Raw genomic sequence first — 15,073 nt, 5'->3', positions numbered from 1 at the left:
CGTTTTGTGTCAAATTCAGCAGCGCCATCTTTACTCCTGGCAGCTGCTTGAGGCACAGTTACGTTTCAGTCGATGAGGTTGCATTTGCGCATGTACCAGTGATGCATCACCTATTTGGTTACATTGCCAGCAAACGCGCCTTTAATATATGTTTGCTGCTTTATACCATTTTATTTTTCTGAGTATGAACCATTAACTACCCGTCCATTCCCCAACCGGTAAATGGCAGCCTATACTGCCCAGAATGCACCTCGCGCTGAAATACGGCCTATCTCCACCCCAAGAACCGCAACACGCAGGCGTCAGAAGGCTCCGCCCCACGGAGTCCGCCTGTTTCCGCGGAGCATGCGCGGTGCCGCTTCCGGAAGCTGAGCGCAGCCTCGGGAACACCGAGTTTCAACGGCTCTCAGGCCCCGAATCAGAGCCGCCGGGTTCGGCGGACGTGCGGCGAGAACCCCGGGGGAAGAGAGGGGCCGCATTAAAGTGATGGTGCAGGGATTCCTCCATCAGCGCCGCCACTTCCCAGTTTCTTCTCCCGTTTCCATCGAGTCAGGAAGCCTGTGAGTTGATTGGCTGGTAAGTTTTGTAACTTTGTTTCCCTTTCTCCAGAGTTCGGAAGTTTGTCCAAGGAGCTGGAAATTAAACATTCCAGTTTTCATCAGAATAAGGGGCAGCTTCCTGAGATTTAACTGACACCAATAGAAGGGAAGTAAGTAGTCGGTGAGTAGGCTTTTATTTTTAAGTATTGAGGTTTATTATTTATTTATTTCGAGATACAGCACTGAAACAGGCCCTTCGGCCCACCGAGTCTGTGCCGACCATCAACCGGCCATTTATATTAATCCTACATTAATCTCATATTCCTACCACATCCCCTCAATTCCCCTACCACCTACCTGCACTAGGGGCAATTTACAATCGCCAATTTACCTATCAACCTGCAAATCTTTGGCTGTGGGAGGAAACCGGAGCACCCAGCAGAAACCCAGGCGGTCACAGGGAGAACTTTAAAACTCCGCACAGGCAGTACCCAGAATCACTGGAGCTGTGAGGCTGTGGTGCTAACCACTGTGCCGCTAGTAGTCGCAAGTTTATTACCTAATAGCTGGAGGAATTGCAGGGCTGCTCCAACCTCTGCAGTGAACATCCTGTGCAATAGAAAATAGAACATAAAACATGGCAGGCTATAAATAAAGAGCGGGACTCGAGGCCCTTACTTACCTGGGAGCGGAGCGGTGACTAGCGGTTCTGCAAGGAGGCTGATCAGGAGCGGCGACAGGCTGGAAATAAAGAGCGGGGCTCGAGGCCCTTACTTAACTGGTCGCGGAGAGAAGACTGGCGGACCTGTGAGGAAGCTGATCCAGAGCGGCGACAGGCTCCCTGTGTGTCTCGGCGTGCGCTGAGACTCGAAAGAGGGGAAAAAAGGACTTAGAGTGATATCACGGGAAATTTTCAAGGTGACAGAAAGCGTCATAGACGGGAGTTTTAGAGAAGTGGTTACACCCAAAGTGCAGGCAGATAGATGGGTGATCGCTTGAAGGGGCAGGCAGTCAGTGCAGGAATCCCCTGTGGCTATCCCCCTCTCTAACAAGTATACCGTTTTGGATACTGTTGCGCGTTATGGCCGATCAGGAGAAAACAGCAGCAGCCAGAGCAGTGGCACCATGGTTGGCACTGTTGTTCAGCAAGGAGGGACAAAGCGCAGAAGAGCAATAGTTATAGGGGACTCTATAGTCAGGGGCACAGTTAGGCGCTTCTGTGGACGTGAAAGAGACTCCAGGAAGGTATGTAGCCTCCCTGGTGCCAGGGTCAAGGATGTCTCTGAACGGACAGAGGGCATTCTGAAGGGGGAGGGTGAACAGCCAGAGGTTGTGGTACACATAGGTACCAATGACATAGGCAGGAAGAGTGATGAGGTCCTACAGGGGGAGTTTAGGGAGTTAGGTAGTAAGTTTTAAAAAAACAGGACCTCTAGGGTTGTAATCTCTGGATTACTCCCTGTGCCACGTGCCAGTGAGGCTAGAAATCGGAAGATAGTGCAGCTAAACACGTGGCTGAGCAGCTGGTGTAGAAGGGAGGGTTTCAAATATCTGGACCATTGGGCTCTCTTCAGGGACAGATGGGACCTGTACAAGAAGGACGGGTTGCATCCAAACTGGAAGGGCACTAATATCCTGGCTGCAAGGTTTGCTAGCGTCATTCGGGAGGGTTTAAACTAGTGTGGCAGGGAGGTGGGAACCAGAGCAGTAGGACAGCTGGTGAAGGAAATGAGGAGGACATAGTAAATAAGGCCAGTGGGACTAAGAGGAAGAGCAGGCAGGGAGATGTTGCTGAGCACAGTGGGACTGGTGGGCTGAAGTGCATTTGTTTCAATGCGAGAAGTATAACAGGTAAGGCAGATGAACTTCGAGCTTGGATTAGTACTTGGAAATATGATGTTGCTATTACAGAGACTTGGTTGAGGGAAGGGCAGGATTGGCAGCTAAATGTTCCAGGCTTTAGAAGCTTCAGGTGGCATAGAGGGGGATGTAAAAGGGGTGGGGGAGTTGCATCACTGGTTAAGGAGAATATCACAGCTGTACTGCGGGAGGACACCTCAGAGGGATCATACAGCAAGGCAATATGGGTGGAGCTCAGGAATAGGAAGGGTGCAGTCACAATGTTGGGGGTTTACTGCAGGCCTCCCAACAGCCAGCGGGAGGTAGAGGAGCAGATATGTCGACAGATTTTGGAAAGATGTGAAGGTTACAGGGTTGTAGTGGTGGGTGATTTTAACTTCCCCAATATTGACTGGGACTCACTTAGTGCTCGGGGCTTGGATGGGGCAGAATTTGTGAGGAGCATCCAGGAGGGCTTCTTGAAACAGTATGTAGATAATCCAACTAGGGATGGGGCCATTCTGGACCTGGCAGTGGGGAATGAGTCCAGCCAGGTGGTCGAAGTTTCAGTGGGGGAGCATTTCGGGAGCAGTGACCATAATTCCATAAGTTTTAAGGTACTTATGGATAAGGATAAGAGTAGTCCTCGGGTGAAGGTGCTAAATTGGGGGAAGGCTAATTATAACAATATTAGGCAGGAACTGACAAATTTAGATTGGGGGCGGCTGTTTGAGGGCAATCAATATCTGACGTGGGAGTCTTTCAAACGTCAGCTGATTAGAATCCAGGACCAGCATGTTCCTGTGAGGAAGAAAGACAAGTTTGGCAAGTTCCGGGAAGCTTGGATAACACGGGATATTGTGGGCCCAGTCAAAAAGAAAAAGGAAGCATTTGTAAGGGCTGGAAGGCTGGGAACAGATGAAGCACTTGAGGAATATAAAGATAGTAGAAAGGAACTTAAGCAAGGAGTTAGGAGGGCTAAAATGGGTCATGAAAAGTCATTGGCAAACAGGATTAAGGAAAATCCCAAGGCTTTTTATACATATATAAAGAGCAAGAGGGTAACCAGGCAAAGGGTTGGCCCACTCAAGGACAGAGATGGGAATCTATGCGTGGAGCCAGAGGAAATGGGTGAGGTGCCAAATGAGTACTTTGCATCAGTATTCACCAAGGAGAAGGACTTGGTGGATGATGAGCCTAGGGAAGGGAGTGCAGATAGTCTCAGTCATCTCATTATCAAAAAGGAGGAGGTGTTGGGTGTCTTGCAAAGCATTAAGGTCGATAAGTCCCCAGGGCCTGATGGGATCTACCGTAGAATACTGAGGGAGGCAAGGGAAGAAATTGCTGGGGCCTTGACAGAAATCTTTGCATCCTCATTGGCTGCAGGTGAGGTCCCAGAGGACTGGAGAATAGCCAAAGTTGTTGCTTTGTTTAAGAAGGGTGGTAAGGATAATCCAGGAAGTTATAGGCCAGTTTGCGTTACGTCAGTGGTAGGGAAGCTATTAGAGAGGATTCTTCGGGACAGGATTTACTCCCATTTGGAAACAAACAAATTTATTAGCGAGAGTCAGCATGGTTTTGTGAAGGGGAGGTCGTGTCTTACTAATTTGATTGAGTTTGTTGAGGAAGTGACGAAGATGATTTATGAAGGAAGGGCAGTGGATGTTATCCATATGGACTTTAGTAAAGCCTTTGACAAGGTCCCGCATGGCAGACTAGTGCAAAAGGTGAAGTCACACGGGATCAGAGGTGAACTGGCAAGATGGATACAGAACTGGCTCAGTCACAGAAGACAGAGGGTAGCAGTGGATGGGTGTTTTTCTGAATGGAAGGATGTGACTAGTGGTGTTCCGCAGGGATCAGTGCTGGGACCTTTGCTGTTTGTAGTATATATAAGTGATTTGGAGGAAAATGTAGCTGGTCTGATTAGTAAGTTTGCGGACGACACAAAGGTTGGTGGAGTGGCGGATAATGATGAGGATTATCAGAGGATACAGCAGGATATAGATCGGTTGGAGACTTGGGCGGAGAAATGGCAGATGGTGTTTAATCAGGACAAATGTGAGGTAATACATTTTGGAAGGTCTAATGCAGGTGGGAGGTATACAGTAAATGGCAGAACCCTTTGGAGTATTGACAGGCAGAGAGATCTGGGCGTACAGGTCCACAGGTCACTGAAAGTGGCAACGCAGGTGGATAAGGCAGTCAAGTAGGCATACGGCATGCTTGTCTTCATCGGTCGGGGCATAGAGTATAAAAATTGGCAAGTCATGCTGCAGCTGTGCAGAACTTTAGTTTGGCCACACTTAGAATATTGCGTGCAATTCTGGTCGCCACACTATTGAAGGACGTGGAGGCTTTGGAGAGGGTACAGAGGAGGTTTACCAGGATGTTGCCTGGTCTGGAGGGCATTAGCTATGAGGAGAGGTTGGAAAAACTCGGATTGTTTTCACTGGAACAATGGAGGTGGAGGGGCGACATGATAGAGGTTTACAAAGTTATGAGCGACATGGACAGAGTGGATAGTCAGAAGCTTTTTCTCAGGGTGGAAGAGTCAGTTACTAGGGAACATAGGTTTGAGGTGCAAGGGGCAAAGTTTAGAGGGGATGTGCGAGGCAAGTTCTTTACACAGAGGGTGGTGAGTGCCTGGAACTTGCTGCCAGGGGAGGTGGTGGAAGCAGATACGATCGCGACGTCTAAGAGACATCTTGACAAATATATGAATAGGAAGGGAATAGAGCGATATGGGCCCCGGAAGTGCAGAAGATGTTAGTTTCGGCAGGCATCAAGATTGACGCAGGCTTGGAGGGCCGAATGGCCTGTTCCTGTGCTGAACTGTTCTTTGTTCTTTGTTTGTGATTGGTTGGGTAATTAACAACTGTTAGTCAATTTAATTAGCTTTAAAAAATAAGGGGAAAGTTGTTTTTTGTTTAAAAAAAGACCTCGAGTGATAAAGTGAGTTCTAAGAGTGTGTTTTTTTTAAATTAGAGTAATTTAGATTGTTGTGGGTAGTGTTTGGAGTAGAACAATCCTCTAGTGTAATTAATATTTTTTAAAGGGAGTAACTAATTAATCTAAAGGTAAGTCATGGCAGGAGAGCTCAGCCCCGTGATATGCTCCTCCTGCGCTATGTGGGAAATCAGAGATGCTTCCAGTGTCCCTGATGACCATGTGTGCAGGAAGTGGATCCAGCTGCAGCTACTGACTACCCGCATTATGGAGCTGGAGCTGCAGGTGGATTCACTGTGGAGCATCCGCGATGTTGAGGACGTCGTGGATAGCACGTTTAGAGAGGTGGTCACACTGCAGGTAATGGCTGCACAGGCAGAAATGAGATGGGTGACCACCAGATGGAGTATTAGGCGCAGGTAGTGCAGGAGTCCCCTGTGGCCATCCCCCTCTCAAACAGATAGACCACTTTGGATACTGTTGGGGGGAATGACCTCCCAGCGGAAAGCAGCAACAGCCAAGTTTGTGGTACCACGCATGGCTCTGCTGCACAGCAGGGGAGGAAAAGGACTGGAAGAACTATACTGATAATGGATTCTATCGTAAGGGATTTCTGTGGCCACAAACGTGACTTCAGGATGGTATGTTGCCTCCCTGGTGCTTGGGTCAAGATAGTCACGGAATGGCTGCAAGACATTCTGAAGGGGGGGTGAACAGTCAGAGGTCGTGGAACACATTGGTACCAACGACGGAGGTAAAAAGAGGATGAAGACCTGAAACAAGAATTTAGGGAGCTAGGTAGCAGATTAAAAAGCAGGACCTCAAAGGTTGTAATCTCTGGATTACTCCAGTGCCACATGCTAGTGAGTATAGGAATAGGAGGATAAAGCAGATGAATGTGTGGCTGAAGAGATGGTGCAGGAGGGAGGGCTTTAGCTTCCTGGATCACTGGGTCTGTTTCTGGCAAAGGTGGGACTTGTACAAGTTGGACGAACATCCTTGCTGGGAGGTTTACGAGTGCTGTTGGGGGCAGTTTAAACACATTTGGCAGAGGAATGGGATACAGAGTGGAGGTATAGGAGCGGGTGATGCTCAGTCAAATATCGAAGAGAAACTGAGTAAGTCTGTTAGGCAGAGCAAATATAGACCTGTTAAGGCACAAGTGACAAATGCAAGGTTGTATTGCATTTATTTTAATGCAAGACAGATGAATTGAGGGCGTTGATTAGCACATGGGATTATGATATTGTTGCTATCACAGAGATGGTTGAGGGAAGGGCAGGACTGGCAACTCAATATTCCAGGCTATAGAATCTTCAGGTGTGACAGGAGAAGGGATAAAAGAGGAGGTCGCATTGCACTGTTGATCAAGGAGTCAATTACTGTAGTAAGGAGGGATGATGTCTGACAAGGTTCTTCAAATGAGGCCAGATGAGTAGAACTTGAAAACAAAAAGGGGGCAATCACTTGGCTGGGAGTGTACTACAGGCCTCCAAACAGTCAGGGAGCGATAGAGGAGCAGATATGTAGGCAAATCTCAGAGAGGTGTAAAACTAATGGAGTAATAATAGTAGGGGATTTCAACTTACCTGATATCAACTGGGATGGTCTTACTGTAAAAAACTTCAAGGGGGCGGAATTCTTAAAATATATACAGGAGACTTTTTTGAGCCAGTACCTAGAAAGTCCAACAAGAAAAGGCGCAGTACTGGACCTAATCATAGGGAATGATGCTGGACAAGTGGTAGAAGTGTCAGTGGGGGAGCATTTTGGGGATCGTGACCATAACTCTATAAGAAAAAGACAGAGGCGGGCTGGAAATAAAAGTACTTAATTGGGGGAAGGCTGATTTCAATATGATAAAACAGAATCTCTCCAAAGTGGACTGGGAGCAGCTACTTGTAGGAAAGTCTGCATCAGACCAGTGGGAGTCATTCAAAGAGGAAATAGTGAGGGTTCAGAGGCAACATGTACCCGTAAAGGTGAAGGGTAGGACCAACAAGTCCAGGGAACCCTGGATGTCAAGGGATATAGAGGATTGGATCAGAAAAAAAAAGGAGGCTTATGCCAGATTCAAACTGCTGAAAACAGCAGAGGACCTGGAGGAGTATAAAAGGTGCGGGGGGGTACAAAAAAAAGTAATTTCGGAGAGCAAAGAGGGGGCATGAAAAAACACTGGCGGGCAAGATCAAGGAAAATGCTAAGGCATTTTCTAAGTATATTAAGGGCAAGAGGATAACCAGTGAAAGAGTGGGGCCCATTAGGGACCAAAGTGCCAATCTGTGTGTGGAGCCGGAGGACATAGGTGAGGTTTTCAATGATTAGTTTGCATCTGTGTTCACTTTGGAGAAGGATGATGTCGGTGTAGAGATCAGGGAGGGGGATTGTGATACACTTGAACATATTAGCATTGAAAGTAAGGAAGTCTTCGCTGTTTTAGCGGGCTTAACAGTGGATAAATCCCCAGTCCCAGATGAGATGTATCCCAGGCTGTTATGTGAGGCAAGGGAGGAGATAGCAGGGGCTCTGACATAAATTTTCAGATCCTCTCTGGTCACAGGAGAGGTACCAGAGGACTGGAGGACTACGAATGTGGTGCCATTATCAAGAAGGGTAGCAGGGATAAACCAGGTACTTACAGGCCAGTGAGTCCAACATCAGTGGTTGGGAAAATATTGGAAAACGTTCTGAGGGACAGGATTAATCTCCAGTTGGAGAGGCAGGGATTAATCAGGGATAGTCAACATGGCTTTGTCAGGGGGAGATCGTGTCTAACTAACTTGATTGAATTTTTCAAGGCAGTGACTAGGTGTGTAGATGAGGGTAAAGCAGTTGATGTAGTCTGCATGGATTTCAGGAAGTTTTTGATAAGGTCCCGCATGGGAGATTGGTCAAGAAGGTCAGAGCCCATGGGATCCAGGGCAATTTGGCAAATTGGATCCAAAATTGGCTTAGTGGCAGGAGGCAGAGGGTGATGGTCGAGGGTTGTTTTTGCGAGTGGAAACCTGAGACTAGTGGTGCACCACAGGGATCGGTACTGGGACCCTTACTGTATGTCGTGTACATTAATGATTTAGATGTGAATATAGGAGGTATGATAAGTAAATTCGCAGTTGACATGAAAATTGGTGGTGTCGTAAATAGTGAGGAGGAAAGCCTTAGATTACAGGACGATATAGATGAGCTGGTAAGATGGGCAGAGCAGTGGCAAATGGAATTTAATTCTGAGAAGTGTGAGGTGATGCATTTTGGGAGGACTAACAAGGCAAGGGAATATACAATGGATGGTAGGACCCTAGGAAGTACAGAGGGACCTTGGTGTACTTGTCCATAGATCACTGAAGGCAGCAGCACAGGTAGATATGGTGGTTTGGAAGGCATATGGGATACTTGCCTTTATCAGCTGAGGCATAGAATATAAGAGCAGGGAGGTTATGGTGGAACTGTATAAAACGCTAGTTAGGCCACAGCTGGAGTACTGTGTACAGTTCTGGGCACCACACTATAGGAAGGATGTGATTGCACTGGAGAGGGTGCAGTGGAGATTCACCAGGATGTTGCCTGGGCTGGAGCATTTCAGGTATGAAGAGAGACTGAAAAGGCTGGGGTTGTTTTCGTTAGAGCAGAGAAGGCTGAAGGGGGATATGATTGAGGTATTCAAATTTATGAGGGGCATTGATAGGTTAGATCGGAAGAAACTTTCCCTTCTTGGAGGTGTCAATAACCAGGAGACATTGATTTTAAGGTCAGGGGCAGGAGGTTTAGAGAGGATTTGTGGGGAAAAAAAAGTTTCACCCAGAGGGTGGTTGGAATCTGAAAAGCACTGCCTGAAGAGGTGGTAGAGGCCGGAACCCTCACAACATTTAACCATGTATTTAGATGAGCACTTGAAACACCATAGCAGACAAGACTATGGGCCAAGTGCTGGAAAATGGGATTAGAATAGTTAGGTGGTTGATGGCCGGCACGGACACGATGGGCCGAAGGGCCTGTTTCTGTGCTGCATAACTCTCTGACTCTATTCACAGCACAGGAGGAGGCCATTCTGCCCATTGTATCTGTTCATCCCACTTTCCAGTTGTTCCGACCTCACAGATTGTCAATATGAAAAATATAAGATATGAATCCCCAGACCACACTAATAAATTACACAAGATTTCACATTTTCAGTCTTTTGTTCTAATAACTAAACTAAAAGAAATCCCCAATTATCTGAATCGCACTTTGATTGTAAATTGTGGTGACAGCTATTTACAAAGATATTTTCTTGACTTATTCAACACTTGAATATCTCACACCACACTGATACATTACACAGTCCTTTTTGATGACAAAAGCCTTTGCAGTTACAAGTCCCAAATTCCTGCCAATGGTGGGGCTGCTCCGACCTCTGGAGTGCACATCCTGTGTAATGTGCCAACTCCAGATAACCATTTGTGTAGGAAGTATCATTGGGGGAGGTGGTGACATCGGGGTAATGTCACTGGAACATGGGTTCGAATCCCACCACGGCAGATGGTGAAATTTAAATTCAATTATTAAATCTGCAATTAAAAAATCCATCTGGTTCACTAATGGGAAATCTGCTGTCCTTACCTGGTCTGGCCTACATGTGACTCCAGATCCACAGCAATGTGGCTGACTCTGAAATGCCCTCTGAAATGGCCGAGCGAGCCTCTCAGTTGTCAAGGGCAGTTTGGGATGGACAATAAATACTGGCCGAGCCAGCAACACCCACATCACATGGATGAAGATAAAAAAAGTTGCAGCAGCTCGAGCTCCGGTTTTCGGAGCATGAACTGCAGCTGGTGTCACTGCGGTGCATCCATGAGGTGAGAGATTTGTGGATAGCACGTTTATAGATATGGTCACCCTGCAGCTGAAGAGTATGCAGGGAGTGAGGCAATGGGTGGCCAACTGACAGTCAAGAAGAAACAGACAGGAAATGCAGGAGACCCCTGAGTGCATCTCACTCTCCAACCAGTATTCAGTTCTGAATACTGATGAAAGTGATGGTTCATCTCAGGAGTGCAGCCAGAGTCAAGGCCATGGCAGCACAGTTGGATCAGCTTCACAGAGGGTCACAAAGCTGACTGACTGAGCAATAGTGATAGGAGATTTGATAGGGGAATACACAGGTGTTTCTGCAGCCGCAGACGTGAATCCAGGCTGGTGTGTGGCCTCCCTCAGGACAATGTACAGCAGGGTGCATGTACAGTCATCCTGGGCCAGGAAGCAGGAGGAGAGAATGTTGTGAATTTCTATCCTGGACTGACAGTGATGGTTTTTGTAAACTCCTTTTACAGGGGCTTAGAAGCAGGGGATATGCAGATGGGGAATCTCAAGCCAAACATCACACGTAGATCTCACAGAGTCCCTCGATACATCAGGACCTGAATATCATCGGCCTTTGAATGTGGAAGGAGAAAGGTTTGTCTGTTCTGTCTGTGGGAAAAGATTTCAGGTATCAGTGAGAGTGGAAAAGCACTGAGATACACAAAGCCCTGGTTAGACCACACCTGGAGTATTGTGTTCAGTTCTGGGCACCACACCTGAGGAAGGATATAATGGCCTTGGAGGGAGTGCAGTGTAGATTTACCTGAATGATACCTGGACTCCAAGGGTTAAATTACGAGGAGAGATTACACAAATGAATCATAGAGTCATTACAGCACAGAAGGAGGACATTGATCTTTTTGATTCCATCCCAGCTCTCTGGAGAACAATCCAGTCAGTCCCATTCCCCCACTCTATCCCTGTAGTCCTGCAGGTTTATTTCCCTCAAATGTCCATCCAATTTCCATTTGTAATCATTGATCGTCTCCACTTCCACCACCCTCGTAGGCAGAGAGTTCCAGGTCATTACCACTCACTGTGTAAAAAAACTGCTTCCTCACATCCCTCCTGTATCTCAAAACCTGAATCTGTGTCCACTAATCCTTGTATCATCAGCTAATGGGAACAGCTTTTCTTGGTCTGTCTTATCTAAACCTGTCATCATTTTCAACACCTCTATCAGATCTCCCCTCAATCTCCTTTGCTCCAAGGAGAACAACACCAGCTCCTCCAACCTAACCTTGTAGTTAAATTCTCTCATCTCAGGAACCATTCTGATAAATCTCTGCACCCTCTCAAGGACCTTCACATCCTTCCGAAAGTGTGGTGACCAGAACTGGATGCAATACTCTAGTTGTGGCCTAACCAGAGCTTTATAAATGTTCAGCATAACTTCCTTCCTTTTGTGTTCAATACCTCTATTTATGAGGCCCAAGATCCCATTTGCTTTGCCAACTGTTCCCTCAATACATCCTTCCACTTTCAGTGATCTCTGCACATGAACCCTCAGGTCCCTCTATCTCTGCAAACTCTTTAGAACTGTACCATTAAGTGTATGTTGCCTCTCCTTATTCCTTCTGCCAGAATGAATCACCTCACTGTGAGGGTTGTAGTCCCTGGAATTCAGAAGATTAAGGGGTGATTTGATTAAAGTTTTCAAGATATTAATTGAAACTGATAGGGTAGATAGAGAGAAACTCTTCTCCATCACCTGCAGTACTCGGCAGCATCGTCTAAAACATAGAGCCAGAACTTTCATTAATCCACCCCTGGGCCCAGTGAACCTGAGCATTAATGCACCCAGGCTGAATGTACACAGAATTACAGCCCAGAAACAGGCCGTTCAGCCCCACTGGTCTGTGCTGCTGTTTATAATCCACATGAGCCTCCTCCCTATCTGATTACCTTGTCCCACTCTGTCCCCATATCCCTCTATTCCCTTCTCCCTCATAAATGTATTGAGCCTCCCCTTCAACACATCATTGTTATCACCTTCAACCACTCCACATGGCAGTGAGTTCCACATTCTCACCACTCTCTGAGTAGAGAAATTCCTCCTAAGTTCTCTATTTGACCTGTTAATGTCTGTATTATATTGCTGCCCCCTTGTTCTGACTCCCTGATAATTTTAAAGACCTCTATCAGATCTCCTCCTCATCTTCTCTTTTCCAGAGAAAGGAGCCCCAGCCTGCTCAATCTTGCTGGATAGTAACATCCTCTCTGGTGACATCTTTGTAAATCTATTCTGCACTTTCTTCAGTCTTCAATATCCTTTTTTAATCTGGAGACCAGAACTGCTCAAAGTCCTTCTAAGTGAGGTTCTCTATAAATGTAACATTCCCTCCCTGCTGTTACATTGTATTCCTCGAGAAAAGAACATCAGCTCTTTCTTTGCTTTCTTATCAACTTGTGTTGCTCCTTTTCGTGATTTATGTGACTCTGTTCTCAGATCTCTTTGCTCCTCTGCTCCATTTAATTTCTTACATTCTAACCAATAACTGGCCTCCTTATTCCTCCTCCCACAATGAACCAGTTCACATTTCACTCTGTTGAATTTCATTTCCCATTTATCTGTCCAGTCTGCCAGCCTGTTTCTGTCTTCCTGGATTTCAGTGCACTCCTCCTCATTACTAGTTCTATCATCCAGTTTGGTGTCAACTACAAGTTATGAAAACATCCCTCTAATTCCTGAGTCCAAATGTGGGTGAAGAACAGAATTCCCAGTGTACTTCACACTATAGTTGATGTTCCGGGCACTCGGGTTTCTGTATAATTTATTTAATAATTTTCTCCATTGTCTCTCTGACCCTGATCTCAATGGGATGACACAAAATCATCCATTCAATATTTGGAGGATTCATTCCCCAGGACTCCCGTGATAAGGGTCAGTCCCTTTTCAGTGACCACAGGGGCCCAGTGCATTGGCGTGGGATCGAACTGTGCACTGAACATGTCCAGCGTAGGTAATGGAGATGGACTGAGATGGACCAAGTGGATCGGGAGGCGAGAGGAGATTGTGGGTACAGGGGAGGAATTGGAGCCGTGGGTGGGCTGGGAGGCTTCATATACACCTGGGGTAGGCCAAGAGGCCCCGTGTTTACCTCATGGTGACAGGCCCGGGGGAGAGGGGGTCACTGGCCGCCATCTTGGACAGGGCGGGGTCAGGGTGCAAGCACAGAGAGCAAACAGGACCTGACAAATTCTGTTTCCAACTGGGTCCGAGTGCCCAGGCGATGGAGCATCCTGAACAATAGGGTTTTCAGCAGCTTCACCCACTCTCAGGCTGCATGTGATGTTTGCAGCCTTGAAGAGTCCATGGGCCATGTTTCTAATCAGTGTGAGAGGTTACAGCCCCTGTATCGTTACCCGAAGGGGCTGCTTCTCAACTTAGAAACCTGGAAATTTACAGTACGGAAGGAGGCCATTTGGCCCATCATGTCCTCGTTGGCTGACAAGGAGCCATCCAGCCTAATCCCGCTTTCCAGCTCTTGTTCCATCGTGTTATGATCCTGTATTTTTTTTTCTAGGAAGAATGCAGTGTGCCTTTAAGGCTGGAAAAGGAACAGTACTGCTTTAAGGCAACAAGCTCCAGAGACTGAGTCAAAGAATGTATTCTCGTTGCCCCGGGATACAGCCACTCAGACTGAAGATCGAGAGATACATTGTTTCCAACTGACATTTGAAACTAGTTGAAAAACTGGCATTTGAGACACCGTTAACAGAGACAGACACAGATTATCATCCAGCATATACTGAAGGAAAAGAGAGCTCTCTCTTGGTTTATTTAAACCCTATTTATTATACTCCCAGAATTCTGATGTCAAGCCAGATTAATTTCTAAAAAAAAATATCCAATTCCTTTAACTACTGAACTGTAATTGTTGAAATTTATCGCTGGAGAAGAGCAGCATCAATTCAACTGCTGAACTAGACTGTGGACTGTTCTACTGTTGAAGAACCTTTTATTTTCTCCCCCCATCACACGGCTGTGAGGACTTCAAGCAACATTGGACTATTCCATATAGGAAGATTTCACTTCGGCAGGAGCATAAATATGCCAAGTCACTATTTTTTCTGTTTTAACTGTTTATATGTTAGTAGTGTTTAAGAATTTAGTTTTTCTAATTAAACAGTTAATTTGTTGATCTAAAGACACCTGGTTTGGTTAGCCTTATTCGGGGGTTCATAGATGGTACAATTTGGCTGGATCTTTCTTTAATTTGGAATGTTTAAAATGTCAGGCGATCTGTGAGGGACGGGACTGAATCAACAGTGCGTTTCTCCCACCACTATCAAAATTGTATATTTTGACTGGGGGGCTTTGACTTGAGCGGTCGGTCGTAATAATACCCTTGTAGTTTAGGGCACTTCACGTGCATATCCAAGTACTTTTTAATTGTTGTGAGGGTTTCTGCCAATACCACCCTCCCAGGCAGTGAGTTGCAGATCCCCACCACCCTCTGTCTGAAATCCCCTCAAATCCCTTTTAAATTTCCTACCTCTTTCTCTAAATCTATGCCCCTGGTTATGGACCCCTCAGCCAAGGGGAATAGGTCCTTCCTATCCACTCGATTTAGACCCATCATCATTTTCTACACTTCAATTCGGTCTCCCCTCAGCCTCCTCTGTTCCAAAGAAAACAACCCTCACCTATCCAATATTTCCTCAGAACTAAAATTCTCCAATCCAGACAACATCCTTGTAAATCTCCTCTGTATTTTCTCTAATATAGCCACATCTTTCCTGCAGTGCGATGACCAGAACTGTACACAGTCCTCCAGCTGTGTCCTAACCAGTGTTTTATACATTTCCAACATAACCTCCATGCTCTTGTATTCTCTGCCTTGGTTAATAAAGGCAAGTATCTCTTCCGCCTTATCTACCTGCCCAGCCATGTTCAGGGATCTATG

At 46.4% G+C, this 15,073-nt stretch overlaps 1 long non-coding RNA gene across 1 annotated transcript; it reads left to right on the top strand.

Moving 5' to 3' along the window:
* Positions 1 to 362: 362 nt before the first annotated feature.
* On the top strand, positions 363 to 14,281 carry LOC137349372 (uncharacterized). Its single transcript, XR_010969362.1, has 3 exons — positions 363 to 576; positions 10,634 to 10,757; positions 13,691 to 14,281. It is a non-coding gene; the product is annotated as an uncharacterized lncRNA (long non-coding RNA).
* Positions 14,282 to 15,073: the final 792 nt, after the last annotated feature.

This window comes from Heterodontus francisci, chromosome 34 (assembly GCF_036365525.1).
Source record: "Heterodontus francisci isolate sHetFra1 chromosome 34, sHetFra1.hap1, whole genome shotgun sequence".
NCBI lineage: Eukaryota > Metazoa > Chordata > Chondrichthyes > Heterodontiformes > Heterodontidae > Heterodontus > Heterodontus francisci.
This window is presented reverse-complemented; position numbering and strand designations above follow the sequence as displayed.